Genomic DNA, 21,787 nt, shown 5'->3' with positions numbered 1-21,787 from the left:
TACCCCTACCCAAATCGGTTGCTAAGGATTAGGGTTAGGAGAAGACTGAGCCTAGCAACGGCCCAAATCGCTACGGAAACATAAATTCTAATCTCTTGAGCAAACGACGCAGCTTGCCTTCATCCTGTTTTATGTCTTCACCAGGAACGATAGAGCGTGTTCCTCTCAGTGGACTGTATGCTCCTCCTTATTAAAGAGGGCCTTTCTTTCTTTTTCTTCCTCATTAGGATCGGAAGACTTTTGCCTGACTCTTGTGTGATCAGCTGGACTGCTACCTGACTGTTGGGACTGAAAGCTTCAGGTGAAACAGGTGCTGCTGTAGCAGCGCTTGTGTGTGCCATGTCAAACCGCATATAAGGGTTCTCAGCCAGAGATATGCAGGTCGAGGAGGTGTAAGAGTTAAGTGGAAGTAGCAAGGGGGGATGTAAAAATATTGAGTGTTTCTCAGAGTTCATATTACTGGGAAACTACAAGGGTAGTTAGTAGTTTTTTTAACCTTTCTGATCATCGGTTGGTATTTTTCCAAAAATATTTTCACTTTCAGACACAGTTTTTTTATTTTTCCCTTTGCAACCATTTCTTTTAAAGATAAAAGAAATAAATTAGCGAGTTCAAATGCTCATTTAAATTATCCAGTAGAAGAGCAAAATCAAAATACAGTTCACTGATGATAAACAAATGAAAATTTGGTTTCTTTTCAGCTTTGAAAAGGAAAAAAATATTTAAATATTCAAAGATGGACTTTTGATTAGTTTTACTTATTTGTATCAACGGATTTGTACAACGCAGGTTATTTCGAGTGCTTTCGGGGGATTCTTCCCAAATAACTTTTCAAACAATTATTACTGGAAACTACTTCATTTCTGTTATAAGTTTTAATTTAAATATTTGTGTATGATAGATTAATTTCAATCTGAAGTGTAAGTTATTTTGTTATTTAATATAATTTAAAAAAGTAAAATTTCTTTTCATTTCCAACCATATGATAAATTATGATAATTCATAATGAAATAAGCAAATTACCGAAATTTTTATGTCATTAAGTTATGCAATTATAAATTATGCGTTTATTTGCTGAAATTACTATATTTGCTTTTATGCTTCTATGATACTTTGAAATATCAAATAGCCAGTAACATTAACACGAAAGTTGATTTAAAGATTGAATAATAAAAGATCAATGAATTTTGAAGTTTAAAAATTAATCGTAAATTAAAATATGTATGAGCAATAAATGGGAAAATTTGCACATCCAGAAGAAAAAAAAAATGAACGAGTTCGGAAATATTGCCAGAAGAAATACAAACACACTATTTCATTTGAAATCAGACGGTAATTTTATTTTTATCAAATGATATATAATTTCTAATTATCTACGTTCTAAAAATAATTTCTTAATCATTCGAAATCCGGCTTCACTTAAGACTTCAAAGTTGTGCGGGTTAACAGTTTCCTACAGATCGAAAAAGTTATGTCAAAAATTCCTGTCTGAAACTATTAAGTTCAAAATAACTTCTCACGATCTCCTTTTTTCCAGCTTTCAGCCGTAATACTCGGTACGCTGTACTGCGCTGGTCATAGTTTAAAAAAGTTAATATTGACAAAAGATAATAATTGAACCATTTTTCTTTAAAATCATGAAGAATAAATATCATTAAAGAATTCCACGCTTATTTTTTCAGAAAATGAATATATAAACGGTATTCAAGAAAAATAGAGAAATAAAGATATATCATAATAAAAAATGCTTTCAATCAAACAAATAGATATTGCAACGATATGATAAGATAGAATTCAGTATCGACAATTTAAATTAGTAAAGGCGATATGAAAATTACGTAGATGATAAAAAAAAAAGTAAATAAATAAAAAATAAAAAAATAAATAATCTAGAAAAATAATATTTCAAGTCATAATGAAAGTTGATTCTAAATGCTCCTGAAGTTACGTTTTATGCTTGCAAATAATGATTAATTAAAAAATTTCTTTAACATATGTTAAAATATTATATATTTTTTTAAAAAAAAACCTCTTCAAAGGATTTTAATTTCAAAAAATATTGGCATTTTATTATACATGTAATTTTTTACACGTACAATAAAATGTCATAAATAATAAATACTCTTAATGAACAAAAAATATATATTTTAATTTTTATAGTTGCCGCATGGAGACTTTTTAATTTCCATTGCGGTATACATAAAAAATTTTTAATTATTAAAATACTATAAATATCACACCTTTTAATTTTTCATTTAAACATTGTAGCAATCAAAATAAAAATGATAATTATACTTTTTAAAATCCTGTTTCTTAGAGTTTCTTAATATTTCACAACCAGGACAAACGTCAATCGGATAAACATAATCAAAACGATTACTTTTTCTGAAAATTAGTCAGTCCAATATCATATTAATAATTTTCTTCCTTCGAAAAAAAATATGATTGTATTGCTTTAATTCAATCCAAAATAATGTCCCATCATTGATAAGATTCTTAATTTAAATATCTGAATTTACAATAACTTATTTTTTTTGAATTATCATTAAAATGAACAAATCTGAGGCGGTCATTTATATTTTGTTTGAGAAAAATAAATTTAAATCTAAGAAAACAATACCTATGACTTGTAATTTTACAGAGGCTGAAAGGTTTGAAAAAATTATTTTTCAATTAAATTATTATTTCCAGCAGTTTTACATAAGTTCATGGATTTTGCAATCAGAAAAGGCACGAACAAATGATGTCTAAAACTTTCTCAGAATTAAAGGAAATGAATCATAGTAAAGATGATTAAACAATAGAACAGTGGTGAATAAATAGAAGTTCATAATGAAACAAAAAAAAATATTCCGTAGAAGTTCCGGATAAACGAAATACGAACGAATTAAACTGTTTTTAGTTTTTCATTTACAAAATCCTCCTCAATGACCTTAATTCTACATGAAATAATTTAGTTATTGAACAATGGCCCTAGTGAGAACCAAAATGAATTTTTTTTTAATAATATAGAATATGCTTATGTAACATTTCTAAATTGAAAATGAAATAACATTATTATGTAACAGGAAGTAAGAAACGATGGTTACATCATATCAGAAATTATATCATTTTTAATGGTTTGTGCTCCAATATTAATTGCATAATATGTAACAGTAAGTGAATGATATATATATATATCTTAGACGAAACAGGTCTTGGTTACAGAATGTTATTTAAATATTTATAACACTACCGGTTTTACTTACAGATCAGTTACTATGCCTAAGCTTTTATCAATTCAATTTTAATTTACCACAAGGAAAAAGCATTTTTAATAGAATTCACCTGTCATTTTTCTTTTATAAATAGTAACTCATGTATATTAGTTTCATCAGAGACTAAAAAGTAATATATGTATTCTCTTTATACATCCCCCTAATAAAATTGATTATATATTTTCCTATTAAATATCATTGTCGCTTATTTCTATTTGTATTCCTAGTCGGAACCAAGGTTAAGTTATTTAGACGGTATTTATTTCACAAGAGGAACAAAATAATAATATCCCAACAGTTTTTCGATACAAACAAGGGTAAAATTGAAGTTAACCAGATTTTAAGAATCGTATTCATAACAGTGTCATGAAACAGAAAATTAATTGAAGCCAAATTACTTTAGTTTTCTTAACATTTTGATTAGTTTTCTTGCAAAGTAAACTAAATTTTATGTTTTAGTTACTTTTAAGACTTCAGTAAATCTATTTTTTTATTATAATAAGTTATCTTTCTTTTAATTATATATATATATATATATATATATATATATATATATATATATATATATATATCCTTTTTAATCTCACGGGAACTTATCTTAAAAGATAAATTTTCAATAATTTACAATGAAAACATGAGAAAAACAATGACAAAAAGTTGCATCTAGCAAAATACATTTCATTCTTTTAATCAAAACACATTTACTGCTATTCAAAAAAATTACCAAATTTTCCCAGTATTTACAAGTATTTTTTCAGAAAAAATGTTTAAACAGGTGTATTATTATTATTATTACGACACTCAGTTTCAATAGCATTTCGATTTAAAAAGTTTGAAGTGTCTTATTATTTTTAATACGAAAAACAAAGTATTTTACAGAATTTGAAAATAGCGAGAAATTGTACAAAAGTGTCAAACATATATTATGCTCATGTATATATATATATATATATCATATACATTACTATTTAGAAATAAAAAAAATGATTGAGTTATATAGTCTAGGTGTTTTAAAAGAGCTGGCTCTGAATCGTTGAATTCCAGAAACTAACAAATTGTTGTCATGAAAAATATTAGAAATAAATGGAAGGTTAAATGAAGAATTTCAACATTTTATATCTAACTGAATGCAATAAATTTTAAAGAAACATAGTGGGAATATTTGCCATTTAACAGAAACCTAGAATGACAGTACTTGTATCGCCATCTAGGCTTTCTAGGTTCAGATTGGAGTTCCTCTCATTTAGAAAGGGAATCTAAAGAAATGTTAGATCAAATTGGGCAATAGTAAAAGATAAATATGGCAATTAAAGTTACAGATATATTTTAAGAAGGTAACCTTACTAAGGTAGGAGGGGGAGGGAACAGACGACCACTGTTGACTTATATAAGGAATATAAGCTTTCCCAAAAAATAAAAATTGCCAAAATTGGTATAGTGGTTGTGACTGGAATATTTTGTCAGGATTTTTTCATACAGAGAACATTTAACGGAGCTCTTGAGATTAATGTCGTTCCTGGTGGGTGGCCAGTGATGATGTAACTAGGTGTCATGGTGTGTCATACGAAATAAAAATCGCCTGTTTCAATTCAGTAATTTTGACTAGGGAACTCTGTTAAGATTTTTCCCAAAAGAGGAAAGTTTTCTCTTTTTGAAATTTTTCTAAAAAACAGAAGGTATCGGGTAGCAGGCGACCATGGGTGGCTGCATCTAAATTTCATAAAGTTTTATATGAATTAAAAGTAAGCGAAATAGGTACGGTCTTGAAAAGTGAATCGTATCCCCCCCCCTTTAAATAAGCATGATGGAAAGGTATTTTTAAGATTTCTCTGGAAATTTGGTGATGATGAGGGACAGAAAACAATTCGTGATAAGTCTAGGAATAAAGAGCTGCTGTATAAGATAAAAAATGTGGAAATAGGATCATTGATTGGCAGTGGAGGATTGTTTTTTTTATTATCCTAATAATATTAAATATAAAAATTTGAAATATAGTGAAATTTGTTTGAAAATAATATCTTTTTAAATAATCTATCATTTTGGCCCTTTTTTTCAATTCTAGATCCCTGGCGGTTGTATGTCTATTACAATTTGTCTTAAATCCACCCTATAAGATGCACTCAGCTGGAATTTAAAATAAGACTGACATAGCGCATTTCTTAAAAGTATAATAGAATTCAGTTTATCTTTTAATTTAGGGACATAAATTTCTTATTCCAAAAGAAAGAAAAGTGCAAAACCGTAGACTTAAATTTTAGTCTCGGTTTAAAAAAGAAGAAAAGATTATTCTACCTGAAAGATAATTAATTGTTATTGAAATATATTTGATTATTTCAGCATAATAAGCAATTATAATTTTGCAGCCATAGCTGATTCTTTTTATATATTTTTATCATTTTTTTTTGCCATTCCTTTTAGGACAAGAAAAAAAAACTTATCATCCACAAACAATAACTTGGTAAATGTAGAATTCTTGCTTTCATAAACATAATCTGAAATTGTGTCGAATGGTGTTCACGCTTGCATAATCAATGCCCATAACTGAAACCAAAAAAATATATAAATATAAAAAGTATTGATCCAAGTTCGATGTAGAAAAGCATATAATTACTAGATATATAACGGTTCTCTATTGATTTCTTTTAGGAAAAATGCAACGACAGGGTAGGAAAAGAAAAATGTCACTACCTGCATGATGTTGGTGACAATAAACAACGGTATGAAATCAATACTCTTTCCTTTGCGCTTTTATGAACACCATTTTATTCTTCAAAAGTTAGATCCCTGTCCTTCGCAGCTTGTATAAAGGAAATAAAATCTTGAAAGATCTGAGATATAGTAAAAGGAAGATTTGGAAATAAATTTAATAATAAAAGTTTCCATAATTTCGGGAATTTAAAAGATCGGGAAAAAAACCCAATTTTTTTTTAGTATAAAGAAAACATTCTTTCAATAAAAGTTCTAGCCATGTGTAGATATAATTTAAATCATTTAAAGTTTCTTTCTTTTAACAGATAATTATATATAATGCTTAATATTTCTTATTTAATGAAATTTTTTCTCTAAGTTAAAAGCAAAAAATTATTTTCGAAAAAAGGGGCTAAATCGACATTCAGTTAATAGTTGAAACATGAATAAAATTTCTTTTATATTTTCGTGTATACGAATATATATAACAAAGCATTTTCAAGCAAAATTCAATCTGAATTTTGAAAGAAGCTACACATTTTAAATTTCCATTAGTCCAGAAATTTTTTTTTCATAAATTATATCATTAAATTAAACATTATAACTTCAAAAAAATCAAAATGATTAAAATTAGGCTTATGGTTTTATCTGTAGACCTGTAGATTGTGGTCAAAATTTTGGATCTTTTCCACAAAATAGTTGACTGCATTAATTGCATTTATGTGAACGCAATAGATAAAAAACACAACTGAAATAATAAAAGTTGTATGAACTTAACAACAAAATTGCAGATATGCCTCAAATTTTCGATTTAATCGATCAAAAGGAAGATAAAAGAAATGCATACTCGATCTTCTATATTCTACGAAACTTCAAAACAATAAATTCGTAGAATAGTGTACAATTTATTATTCTACGAATTAATATACAAAATGATATGTATTGTTTATATTTTATATATAATTATTAATATTAAATTATATAATTTTTAATATATCTAAATATATGTATATAATATTTTTATTTCTGAATTCTTTGATCAATATTTCGAAACGATTTGAATGGATCAAACACGTCGGAGTAGAAGGAATATAAAATTTTCCTCCATGCTTTCTTAATATGAAAACAACACTTAAGTAATGATTCGTAATTGTCCAGCATCTTTCTCTAAAATATTTTAAATTCATAATATGATTAATTAGTTCCCAGACGTGTTTATATACATATATTCATTTATGATTTTTTATAGTAAAATTTTGTAGTACATTTCCATTCTATAATCACTGACAATTGCTATATTGTAAGTATAGCTAAAAAAAAAATAAAATATGACTAGATTGGGATACGATTAGTTTGAATTTAAGAATTATTCACATTTCCGAATTTAATAGCAGAACGTGTGCTAACTTTCTATACATTAATGTTCTGATCTGTAGGAATACGAGGGCAATTTTGTGGTGGGCCTTACAGAACTAAACTGTGATGAAGAGAATATCTAAACCGTTCAGTGTATTCAGTTAAAAAAAAATAAGCAACAGGAAATAATAATAATAAAAGAAATATTTAATGTGGAATCAATGAAATTCTTCTTAAAATTATTTTCAAAAAAATGAAATAACCGAATACTAGGAAAAAATTTGAAAATAAACAGCAGTCGTCTTTTTATATTTTTTGGTTAATCAATCGATTTCCGAAGTTCTGTTCCTTACCTTCAAGTCTAGAAATAATTTGTTCGGTGAATGAATTGGTTATGTTGTTACTTTGTATCTCATCCCTTCATTTACATAAATAAATGCATAGGGAAAAAAGTAATTTTCATTTTTTTCCTGTTTTGCTGAGCCCTAACAACTGGCGTTTTGCAAATCGGTTCCTTAACCATCCTCAAAGAGCACCAAATTGGGTTCGTCTGTTTCATCAAATTTCCAACCCAGAGATCCTTGTACATTAATTCGCCATGTAGTTCGCAACCAGAGCGGTCGCCTTTTCTTTAAATGGCAATACAAGGAAGACGCCGCGACGCACGAAACAAACTCTTTCTTTATGTCGTCGTTAAGAAGTGCTGTAGCAGTGAGTGAAAGCGACGTCCCCGACTCGCCTCTTCAGCCCTAGCAGGGGGGTTGTCGAGAGGCAGGGAGCGGGGTGGGAGCAGCAGCAGTTCGTCCACTTACATGTAAATGATAGGGACGTCTCCAGCGATGCGGGGAGAATTCTAGGAGAGGCCTCTCAGTTGTTGGAGTCATCCACTCCTAGCTACTTGTTGGCTCGCGTGTGCACATCCTTTTTGGGGCCCCAGCGAAAGGGGTTTTTTCGCTGGGAAAAGGGTTAGGGCTGGTTTGGCCGGCCAACGCATGGCCTGGGGCTAAGATGCGAGGAAATAAATAAGGTCGTCGGCGAAAAATTCCACGGAGGACAAAGTATTTTTAGACCTTTCGGTTGCTCAATCGCTAGGGGGAAGAAAAAAAAACTGCAAAGCTTCGTGTGTGTTTCGTAAGTTCGATCTACCTATCTATCTATTTACTGAAGGCTAGATATAGGATTTTTTAAACCTGTTGTTGTCTTAGGGGTATCGCTCCGTAGGTGTTCTAAAGGGTTGGCCATAAAGAGCTCCTCGGAGAATCAGACTGGCATACCGATATGGAAGAAGCCATTTAGAGGAAGTTTATGGGACAGAATCAGTGTAAAAATATACTTTATAAATTTAAAGAACCAAGATGCCTCTATACATTCGAATAGCTTGATAAGTAATAATATTTAGAAACCTTAAATTATTAAAATATTTTTAAACCTAAATTTTAAATTACGCCCTTGAATTTAATCAAATATTTGTTTAAATAAAACTATTATTATAATTCACGTTCATTCTTTATTCATTTAAATTATTATCCTCCGAACATAAGTGCATAAGTAGAACGCGTAGGATTCAATTTGCAAAATTAATTAATTATTTGAATGTACGTCTAGCTAGGATATTTACCTAAGAGAAATAACTTTTAATGATACTGCTTTTTCTTTAAAAAATTTTTAACATGTGAACCACATCCTAATTTCATTGAGAGGCAATAGTAAAAAGCAGATTATTTTAGCTTAAAAGAAAGTGTTAAGCTGTTAAATTTAATTTACAAATTTAATTTTTGCATTTATTTCTATTACCACATCTTTTTAGAAATAAGGAAGTCAAATTATGAAAATAAACTTATATGTTTTTTAAGGGACTTCCAATATTAGATTTCTGATAAGTAATTTCGTACAGTTGCCAAGATTGAATTACATTAGGTGCAAATTTTGTTATTTATAAATGTTTCAAGTATTTCATTATTTTGTATTATTTCAAGTACCATGAAAACTATCAACAAAAAATATTTTCATAAAAATATTTTTAGCTGAAGTAATAGGAATACCTGTCCGCTGTTTTACAGAGAATGAATATTTTAATCATAACAGGGCCTTCCAAATAACAATTTATTCGGTAAACCAAAGAGAAATTTAATTTGTTTTAATTTTTATTTACTATTTTCTTATTTTTATTACAATTACAGATGAAATGAATGTTTTTTTTTCGACTTAATATGATAGCTATAAAACTACATTCGATTTACGTTATTTTCAATAAATAAATAAATAAAAACCTAAAGAAGTTTCTGTAATGATCTGCTCCTATTCATACTTAAAAGTTTTCTTTTGCTGTTAAAAAAGTATCTTCAGATGAAATAAAACTGTAAAACACAGATACCTTCAAAAATATTCTATGAACAAAAAAAAAAAAAAAAAAAAAAAAAAAAAGATTTAAGAAAATCATACGATACTATTTTCTAAAAATTGAGAAAGAAAAATCTGAAGAAATGAACTGTGAAAACAATTACTTTCCTTACAAACGGATGAAGAAATGTTTAAAGGAAGTAAAATACCAAAACAGCACAGAACGTTGTAATTACAGGAGCATTACAGCAAGTTGCATACACTAATACGCAATATATCTTACACACCTCACTGTCCACCAGTGGATCTCAGGCATGGACGGGAATCCAGTGAAAAATATCCTTAAAATCCCACAAGAACTTGAAGCCAAAATGAGGTGGGAACGATGACGAAATTGCTACTCATAATTTATAGTTATAGTCGTTTCTCACTGAGTTTTTTTGCCTCCAAGGCCAACGTCAAATCATGCCCCTCACGCACGTAGGTTATACAGCTTAGGAAAGGTCAACAGATTTTAAACTCATAAGTGTACAGTAGAAAATTACTTCCTGGCTTTTTGCTAGTTTACAACACAATTCAAGTTCATAGTGCGAAAAATTTAAGAGGGTTTTATATCCTGCAGCACTGACTGGGATCTATAGAAATGTTTACGATCAACGCTTTTTTAATCACTTTGATAGAACGCTTTTCAGATAATTATTAGATGAACATAGATGGACTTCAGTAAAATATATCATAAGAAATCAGCTCTAAGCACACAAGCATCATTTTTTTCTATTTGTGAATCGCTAATGCGTATATTTTTTTATACAGTATTATAAAAAAACTGTGAAATAATATGTTTTATCCAAATTTAGTTTATTGTATTCATAAATTCTGTTTGAAATAAAAAGAAATGCCGAGCTTCACATTTTCATTCATTTTCCATTTCCTTTCAAGAATAGTTTACTTTTTTTATGGTGTAGTAATGGCTAATACCCAGCGCGTTGTTGCCGTTAAAGAAATACGTTTGGAAAAATCTATCTCATTTAATTGGGAATAATAGAAAGAATGATATTTATTTTCTTATCGGCACTATATACGTTCATTGAAATTTAATTATATATATATATAGGAGATATATAGGTATATATAATATTTATTCTATTTTTTTTACTTTATTATTCAAGTGTTTTAAGGTGCTCACATTTTTTGTTTTCCTGGTTTGAGAAATTTTTTCGCTGTCCGACTCGTGACATCGAACATACAACTGGCCATATGGAAAACATGGATTTTCTACGTTAAAACCAATCAGGCAGAGTATAAAATACGAACAAGCAAAAATTCATTTTTATATACATTTGATATTATATTTGATATGGATTTTTATATATATTAGATGACATATTTATAATATATAGAAACTAAGTTAGTATATGGTCGTTAATGCGTATAGAATACTACGTTATCACTAAGATTCATCATTGTTCAGCTGTTTATATTATCAGCATTCATTCGATTACTTATTTTAAGAAAATTTTTCACAAACTTTTATTCTAGCATCAACAGCTTTCTAGCTTTAAATTAAGTTCTACACGTACATACAAATGTAGATTAGATTAAATGCTGTCTATATAAGTAAAAACGGAGAATGAAAATTTTAATTCATTGGTTATTCAAAACAATTACTCCATTTAGAAATAGTTATAACTTCATTTCAAACAGTTTAACACAATACAGAAAGTTATTATTAAAAAGCAAATAATTTAATTTAAGTATTAAGAATTCCTTTATGTGATTTACTCATAAAAGCAGTTTCATAGCGATAATTTACTTCAGTAGTATGTGAAGTATTCTTTATGCGTGCTTCAATTTATTAACTATTGCCCACAAAGGAGGCGATAAAGCAGAGGTTATGATACATTGCATTGAAGGCACAAAAAGTTATTCAAAAAGCTATACATCTCTTCTAGAGCCGCAGAACATGTATGCGGCTCTCGAAGCTAATACTACACAGAATTTCATCTAAAATGGAGTACCCCATGGACGTTACTCAGTTTAATAAAGAAAGTCGCATCGAGTAATAATTATACACTGAAACAAACTTTAATCTTTCATCTGTATTATGTTCAGTTTTCTGTATCCTAACATCGTTTACAAAGAAGTTATAACTATTTGCGATCTATCTAAATACAATTCTACATTTATAATATAAATAAAGGCTTTAATGTATTTTGTTTCCCATAGTTGTAGATGAGCATAAGTTTAGAGCTTGATAATAAATAAAATGGTAATTTAAATAACTATGTGTAGATATATATGAAGCTAAAAATAATTTCAGATTCGATCCCAATTATTTAGATAAAAAATTCTTATTGGAAATGAAAATATTTATTATTTTAAATGATTGATTGTTCATTATAAGTTGTATCTATAAAACTTAATTTCGAATTCAGAAAACACATGCATTGATTAAATTATTCGTTTATCAAAATAGGTCATTTATAAATTCTCTTATTTCAAGAAATCAAAGTTGAGTATCAGTAAGAAATAGATTAGTAAATTTGCAGAAATAAATAAGGACAAATGCACGAGGATAACAACTGTATCACACGCCCTGCACGAGGCGAATTTGTAGAGAGTAATTATTATACGAAGAGTAATTATTTTAAGACTACTAGATATAACATTCACAGAAAAACTTTTCATTCATCAAAAATATCATTGAAAGTTGATCTGGATTAACTAAGAAAAATCGCAACTAAAAAAAATTACCCAGCAATCGAAAATAACATCAATTATAAGGCAAGGAATATTTCCAAACTAGAAAAAATATTTTTATTCACTTTTCTTTTGCAGCAAAATAACTCAATCCTCTGAAGTGAGCACCACCATGATGGTAATTACACCTAAAATGCTCACTAATTAGAAGGAAAGTGGTCTGATGACCTCATTCAATGGAAAGTGAACTAAACGCCCTTTTACTAATTGAGCTTCAGGTAGTGACACCTTTTGGGCTCGGGTTTTGTCTTTTTCCTGTCTCATTTCGATGAGTCTGAAAGTGCTCCACGAGATATAACCTCAATAACCTCCCAGAAAAATAACATCAAAATGGAAAGTAACATTCTTTAAGAAATGGGAGAAATGAATTGTATTTGTTATGATTTGTGTAATTGGTATAATGGTAAAAAGTTAATGACTAGTAGAATTTATGTTTTTTCTCATCATAAACGCCAAAACTAGAGATTTTACTTTATCATATACTAGATATATCAAGTCAATGCAATGCAATTGCCACAAAATTCGATCACGTGAGTCTTTTCGTGAATCATGTAATCCCTTCTGAATCTTCTTTCGTGAATCTGAAAAACACATTTTTGGAATTATGTCTGGCTTTTAGATTTTCTGTGTACATGAAATTCACAACCGGAAAGAAGTAAATGAATGAAATTTGGTATGTGATTTTTGCTTCGAAAAATGTAGATCTTAACAGATTTTGGATGATTCTATCTAAGATATGTCTGTGTGTTGGTTTTTCATGTGCAAGTGAACAGCATTACCCAAACACACAACAAGCAAGATGAACACAATTCACAAGATTCACAATTTTACACTACTTCCATCAATTCGCTGATTTTCTATCAATTTGATAATTCAGGCGAATGTAATCGTTACACAATAATTGTTGCATCGAATTTAGATCCAACTAAGTCAATGAGAAGAGGTCGAAATGTGTTTAGACTTTCATCGCTATACAGTAACTTTAAATTCAAAATTGAAGTGAACAAAAATGATGAAAACTGTCATTGATTTGGATTTATAAATATAAATGTTTATTTTGGGGAAATATATTAAGTCTGGAAACTTTAAAAAAATGTATTTTAAAGATGGAATTGCATTGATTTATTTCATTTATGGAATAAAAGTTTATTAAAATAGCTTTACGCAGTACATTCAATTTCAGAGCGAGTTCGGATCGTTTGAAATATCCATGGGTTGATCTACCCAAAAAAGGCAGGTTTTGAGAATCCGATTTAAAAATATTAAATCGTTAAATTCTTCAATCCGAAAATAATTAAGTAAAATAAACATTGTTACAGATGACAAACATCTTCGTTATTTTACTGTTTTTGCCAAATTTTAAAAAAAGGTAATACAAGAAAATGCGAAAGATTGAAATAAAAAAAAATGACAGAATAAATTTAATCTTAATAACAAATTCAATATAAATAATTTAGAATTTAGCATAATTAGAAATAGAAATTAAAATTTACAAATATAAGTATCATTTGTTAAAATTTGTTTAAAAAAGGATTTTCATTCTCTGAAATAAATTTAATCTTACAGAAAGCGGCATATAAATTTGCAATAATAAATAATTTCCATAACTTCGCATATTAAATATGAAAACCGGATATAATTTTAGAAACAGTTTACATTTTGATGATAATAGGCCTATTAAAATTTCATTAACTGAGTGAGTATCTTATTACAAACACGATAACTATAAAAAGAAGGAATCCTACAATAATTTAAATAATGCACCTTATCTGTATCAAAATTGCATATTTAACAAACTGCAAGGCCTAGAATGTAATTGTAATTATACATTTAACAAGAAAAATCTAAAATATTAATATTAGTGAATATATTAGTGTATCTTTTTGATTTGACCGGAAAGAAATTGAAGAAAACCATTAAAGAAACAGCCTAATACCAAACAGTTGATCTTATTTTTACATATTAATTGAATATTTATATTTATGTTACTCTGAAATAAAGAAACGCGAAATTTTTGCTATTTTCTTTCATTTTTTGTTGTATGAAAGTCACGCTGTTAAAATTACCACATTATTAGCATATTCAGAAGAAGACTCATTGCAGGCGGACCAGGTTATCTATAATATAATCAAATACGGTAGCAGGAAATTTTGCAACTTTGAAAAGATGATTACACTTTCAACAAGTTCAAACGTGACCGTTTAAAACACGTGATAAAAGGAATGTTGCTAAATACAATTTATATTTTTTATCATTTGTGCTGAAGTTGTGTTGCAGAATTTTTTTATTTACATATTTCTTAAGACACTCAATAAGATAATTTTAGAACACTGAAATGAATGACATGGCATTTATTCCATAACAAAGTCGTGTGCAATAAAAATGCTTTCAGAAACATTAGAAAGGAAAAAAAGTTTTTAGTAAATATCTAATATTAATTAATGCAAAAATTAATTTTAATATTCTGAGGAATTCGGCACTGCACCTATCTGACCTCTCTTATATTCGACATTTACAGAAAGATGAATAAGAAGGATAGAAGGAGAGAAACAATTCATTGCAGGCAAATTTTCAGTGATCTTGGTGCGAAGTAAACAATGAAATTTCCGCTCATATGTTGCATTGTTTATTACATATGCCATAATTTTCTGTATAATTTAGCACATTTTGTAATATTTTATGCAATAGACTTAGGCTCCTTTATTAAAATGTTATTTTTAAATGAATTTCTACTGATAGGGCTCGTTCGTTAATCTGATAGTCCTCTTTCCGATCTGTTGGATTACTAAGAGTCTAATGTAATAATTTACGTAATAAACTTAGGCTTCGTTATTAAGATTCTGGATTTTTAAATGAACTTCTCCTTACTGGGCTCGTTTGTTAATCTGATAGTCCTCTTTCTATCTGCTGAATTATTAAGAGTCTATGAAACATTTTAGGAATTAAATTTAGGATTCGTTATTAAGATAGATATTCTGGATTTTTAAATGACCTTCTACTGATTGGGCTCTTTCGTTAATCTGAGAATTCTCTTTCCTATCTGCTGTATTACTAAGAGTCTATTTGAGATTTGAGATTTGAGGTAAAAGGAATTTAAGTTTTCAATAAGTGCTTTGATGCATTACGAAATTATATTAAATGCACGCCTACCAGCAGTTTGCTGCTTATAAAATTTCATATGAATGACCAAAAAGCTGTAGGTTTCAGTTTTCTTGCTATGTATTTGTTTTCGATTTTTTTTAACAATTACAACTATTTAGAAAGATTTATTAAGTAGGAAGAATTTGGATCAAATCCAATTTTAGCTAGTATGCATGCAGAATTTAGTTATGTAATTTCTAACCTACATTAATTTAACAAATCAAATCATCATGTTAGAATTGTATGTGAAGGGATAATAAATGATTATCCATTATAATTTAAATTATGGATTAATATTAATAATAATAAAATAAAGTTTTTTTTTCTTTTCACAAAGTGCGACAGGACATAGTAAAATTGATGAGAATGCAATATTCACCGTAAAGAAAGACATTTTGAGGAAGTAAATATGAAACAAGAAGTAATAACTTCTTAAAATTGCATTCTACGAATCCTATCCGTGGTGTGGATGTATCCAGGGTGTAACCGGGGAAGGGGGAGGGCGACAGCAGGAAATAACTGCTTGCTGGATCAGGTGGGTGGTGTGGAGGAAGACATCCTTGACAGCACAGTGAGATCCTGCCCGTTATTTATCTTATCACTTCATTGCAGGGCACTACTGACAGATATCCACACCACTACCATGTCTCACTTTCTCTTATTAAGTTCTATCATTTCTAGACAAGAGGGTCAGACTATGTTAACTTTTAAAAGCAGGTTGTTATCTGTGAGGTATCGGTGTACGGGGTGGCCTAGGATGTAATTGGAGATGAAACCGGAAATTCTGTGCCATAATTTATTGGATGTTAGTAGTTGATGGAAAGTGAGGAATTAGACAGTTATGGAATACAAATAATTCGAATAAGTCAGCTGTCACTTTCGTAGAGATTTATCATAGTAAGCTTAACTGACAATTGAACGCTATATAAGCAAGAATTAGAAATTACATTATTATAAATATGAAGAGTAGGTATTTGTACAAGATGGCAGAAATGGAAGAGATATTTTGAGCGCGATGTAATCATCATGTATGAAACGAAATCATACAAATGAGAAAAGTAACATGATAAGCATACACATAGATGTCACACAGAAGAATGTGACACCACATATCATCCTACATATTACTCTGCGTTGATTTCTTGTCCTTTTTTTCTCCTACAATTGCTTCAGAGATTAAAAAATTAAATTGATTCAGAACAATTGAAACGTGTTACATGAATACAATTAGATTTCACATGTTTGGATATTTTCAATAATAATGCAGTAACCTACGCTTATTAACCCTTTAATTTGTAGTCTCATGACATCGAATTATCATGTTTCATATTTATAAACTGAGATGAATTCATTCAAAGGTACTACAGCTCGATATAAAATTCATACATAATCCACAAACATTTAAAGTATTCTAAGGCATTTTTAAATGAATCTTTAAGGTAGCACATTCATGCAACGGAAAGTGTCAACTTATCAGATTACGAGCAATCACAAGGTAATTAAAGAATTAAACAACAACTTCAGTACCAGTACGTTATATTAAAAACGAAAGGATGTTATATCTAGTATCTTTTGTAGTCTTTACAAAACATTTTTACATTTATTCATAACGTAGTTATAACCTCAAGCAAATAATTTGAGAGTCAATATTTGAGATATATGGTTAAGTGGCACCGAAAACTACACTACCCTGCGCCGGAATCAGAATGGTCGATTCTTTAAGCAGTTGAGCAAATGTGACGAGTCTTTTTATTTCTATACATTAAAAAGACTAGAGATGACTAATTTAAAAGCAGGAATTTTTACAATAATTTGCAGTTATAATATTTTTGGATACAGAAAACACATTTGGACACAACTTTATAAGAAATAATGTTATTGAATGTTTGTATTCAAGAGTTCGATTCTTTCTTGATTGCACAATAAAAGATTTAATATCCAAACATGTTTTTATAACTTTCAGATCAACTTGTTGATTTTAACTAACTTTTTTTAGTTTATCCTTTAAATTATTCATAATACACGATTAAGTATAATCGCTGTATGTATTTATAAAAATTATCGCTCAAGAAACAGCCTTAATTTTAATGTGTTAGACTATTTCAGAAAAGTTTTTGAAGAAAAACTGTACTAAAATATCACTTTTTTAAATTGATGAATTAATAGCATAATACATATTGTATAAGAATTTTAAAGTTACAAAAATGAGGATGATAAAGATTTGATATAAGTATTCATTTAATAGATTTAGGAAAATAAATATAAAAATTAAGAAAAAAACATTAGTTGAAGAATAAAAATAAAGCGAGAATTTCTTTTAAAAATCAAACAAGTAATAAATATATTTCTCATCCTCACAATTAAAAAAAAATTGTTACATTTTAAACACGTGTTACTATGTATCATTTTTTTTTTTTTTGTGAATCAATAATATAAAATGCCAATTAGTATTCGACTGCGATCCACGTATCTGAATGGTAATTACAGATCATGGCATAAAAGCATCATTTGCGCTGAATATAATTTCCTTCCTTATGGATGTTGTAATAGATCTATTAACAAGTCAGCAACCATTTCTGGTACGTTTATTAATTTGAAACGATGTAAATGAAAGATCATCATAAAACAACATACATTTTATATGGAAAAAAGGTAATCGAAAACATCTTTTTTTTTAAATTTAATCAATTAGAATATATATCATTTTAGTTTAGAAATAAAAAATAAATTTTATCATCAAATCGATTACGCAAAATGCATGCCATTTCTATGAAAAAATAATGTACAATGATGCATTTCTAAAAAATGCTTTAAAATATTTTTTTATAGAAGAAAATAATTTTAATAAATAATACTCATCTATCTTAAATTATCAGTATGCATACTTTTACATGAATACTTACGTGATATAAATGAAATATCAATTAATTCCTGATAAATGATTTCACTCTTTACAATGTCACTTAATGGATTTCAAGCGATGGTTTGTTGGTATAATTTCATACAATCGTAAAATGTTGACACAAAAATAATGTTACAATAAATTGAATTAAAAAAATTTATAATTAAAAAAAATTTAATCTTTCGAGGTTTTTTATTACATTCATTTTATATTCCGAAATACTTACGTTTTCGTTATTGCATGAAATACCCTGCCTCTTTCTTACATTCTTTTTATTAATTAAAATATTTATAATGTCATGTAATTTCTAATTAGATTTCTATATTATATTTCTTCTGATTTGCTATATTTGAAACAACATTTATGTCCGTTTATTTCCTTAACTTAAATCAAAATACTCCAGTTTTCGATAGCAGACAAGACAAGTTTCATATTTTTGTTTTCGGTTCTTTCACGGAACCTAACGTTGCACCATTATTAAATTAACTTTACAATAGAAGTTGGAAATGTAGATTTTAACAAGCAATTGACAGAAGAAAATTGCATTCCTAATTTTGTAGATAATTTCTTGTAAATTTATTTAAACTTGAAGCAACCGTTAAGTGTTGATTTTAGAAACCACGTGCATAGTACAAACAGTAAAGTACAGCAGCGTTTCAAACGCTCCAAATCTGAATTGTATTGCATATCAGAAAACGATTTAGTTTCAATAGAAGAAACAGATATAGGATTTAATTTAAAATTACATTTTTATTCAACAACATTTAAGGTATAATATAGACATTTAATTTTTGTATGTTTATTAATAATTAAAAATACAAATTTACTACACTTTCGAAATTTTATAAACGGTAATATTAATGTTAATTTCTCGTTTCAAAGAATGCAAGATATTAAAAAGCGGAAAAATGACTCACTATTTGTAATATTTCTGACAAAACTACTAATATTACTTTATTTATTTATTTTATCTTTTATAATATAACATTCTTTTTACTTCTGTGTTTTTTAAACAAAAAATATTTGCTTGAAATAAAATACATAAAAAAGTTATTTAAAAAAGAAATAAAATAAATGATTAAAAATGAATAACATTTTTTTTTTAACTGAACAGGGATTCTAAAAATAACTATAATAAAGTGATGTTATACACCTTCGAAATTTTTAAAAACTCTAGTTTTCTCGAAATACAGCATTAAATCTATTATCAACTTTTAACGTATATAATATAGTTCTAAAAGAAAACAACTTCTTAATCTGTCACCATAAATTAAAATAAAATATAAATAACAATAACCATTAATATTATTATCATTATATTATTAACAATAATCATTAATCTTATTGTTACTGAAAAGTATCGGAAATAATTATGATAATTTTGTTTCAAATTATTATAGCCAATTATCTGGCTTTTTTAGAAATGCACATTAAAAAAAATTTAAAGTAAATTTTATAAAATATTTATAAAAAAACAAAAATGAACTAAAAATAATGCTTAAAATGTATTCTATTGAACATAAATTCGAAGCCTTACCATTTATTTGACTCTCTTTCGCGTTTTACTTTTTCTCCACCAAAACACAAACAGGAGAAAAAAGTAATAATCACAGAAACAAATTATAAATATTACGAAAGTGCCATAAAACTCTTAGTGTATCAGCAAAAATATCACCTGTACACAGTCTTCTACGAAATAAAAACGCACCTACCTTGATGATCCTTCACAGGTGCGCTGAGGTTAACAGGTGTGTCAAAATATTTTCCCCCTTTTCTATCACTCCAACGTCATGATGAGTATGGCACGCGAATGCACAGTCTTCGTGTTCGAAACGGGAAAAAGTCACCACAACACACTTCCTGCCGTGCGAATTCTGCGCGATCTAAGAACTCTATGAAGAGAAGCGAAAACTTAACGGGTCTTCCTTCTCAGCCGATCTTCTCTCGTGCTTGGATCACGCGCTTGGCAGAGATTTGGCGCTCATTTGGCGAGTATTGACTTCCACAATTGGTAGTTCAACAAGACCACTACTTAAAAGAAAAATACGCACATTATCCTTTCAATATAGCGTGGAGAAAGTTATACATAGTTTTCGATTAAAATGTCTGTTCTTTTTTTAAAAAAATTCGATAGATTCTTACTTTTTGTTCCTTTTCATTCTTAATTTAAAAGATAACATTTTAGCTTTGTTTGATTATTATCTAAATTCTGCCAGAGCGAAATTTTCAAAATGAAAAACTTATTTAAATTTTTGTTTCATTCTATTTAAAATTTATTTTACGTCTGTAATAATTTCTTCCACGAGTCAGGATCTTTATTCTTTTGAATTTTTACCCTATATATGTTTTTTCTTTCTTTCTTTCTTTTCTTTTTTTTTTTGGTGTACAAAGTAAAACTTAAAAACTGAAAATTATCGCTCTCGTGATTTTCACAAATCTTTACGTTTTAGACTTCTTGGATTCTGAAATAAATTCTTTTTAAGTAATTATGTCTGCTTGTCTTTGAACATGAAAGCATAAAAATCTAACTAACTAGATGGGTGAAATTTGATATAATACTACTCTTAATACCAAAACTTTAATTTTCTAAATTTTGATATAAATCTATGTACGGGAATAATCTGTCTGTCGCCCATAAGATTGTTAACAAAATAACCGAAAAACACCACAGGCTTTGTTTGCGCAGTTTTTACCACCAAATCATAGGGAAAGCATTTTCTTTGAAAGAAGTAGCCAACCAAATTTTGGACCTACTCTTTCAAAGAGTTCGCAGTCAATCGATTTGTCTATTCGTTTGTAAATCAAATCAGTCACTTAAAGCTGTAACTATTTAGATAAATGAGATATAACACATGATTTTTTTTTATTAAATTTGTAGATTTGTGTGAAAATTTAGATGGAAAGAAAAATACCCAAGATGTATACTTTATTAGATCGTATTTCAAAACACAAAATACAACATATTTTGTAACTTAGTTCTACGGAGAATATTTCTTTCAATTGCTCTTGGTAATTTAAAAAAAATAATAAAAATCAAAGCTATGTTGCATATTTACTAGAATCTTTGAAGATCTTAAGATATCTAATAACAGTTTCCCAAGCAAATGACAGAAATAAAAATAGAAGGTCTTCACATTTTTTAAATTTTTTTTTTCCATTCAATATTATTTATAAACATTAATTAATTTTATTTTAATTTAATATTCATTTTTATTTTATTTCATTATTTTTTTATACAATAAAAATCATGTGGCTCCACCAGAATCGAGCTGACATCCACCCCACCATTCTTAAATGTAATAACAGATTATCAAATAGACAAAGAAGGCAACTGCTTAAAGGT

At 28.2% G+C, this 21,787-nt stretch overlaps 1 protein-coding gene across 3 annotated transcripts in view; it reads right to left on the bottom strand.

Moving 5' to 3' along the window:
* Window positions 1–20,355, bottom strand: part of LOC129972117 (zinc finger protein Xfin-like) — a 140,595-nt gene extending 120,240 nt beyond the window's left edge. The window contains exon 1 of one of the 3 annotated variants that reach the window (XM_056086112.1): window positions 20,153–20,355. The gene's annotated coding sequence lies outside the window, so the exon portion shown is untranslated. Of the gene's footprint in view, window positions 1–19,981; window positions 20,063–20,152 lie in introns of those variants that run through there. The other 2 variants (XM_056086110.1, XM_056086113.1) reach the window with 2 other exon arrangements.
* Window positions 20,356–21,787: the final 1,432 nt, after the last annotated feature.

Source organism: Argiope bruennichi, chromosome 6, assembly GCF_947563725.1.
Source record: "Argiope bruennichi chromosome 6, qqArgBrue1.1, whole genome shotgun sequence".
Taxonomy (NCBI): Eukaryota; Metazoa; Arthropoda; class Arachnida; order Araneae; family Araneidae; genus Argiope; species Argiope bruennichi.
The sequence above is the reverse complement of the archived record's forward strand: the minus strand, read 5'-3'. Positions and strand labels throughout refer to the sequence as shown.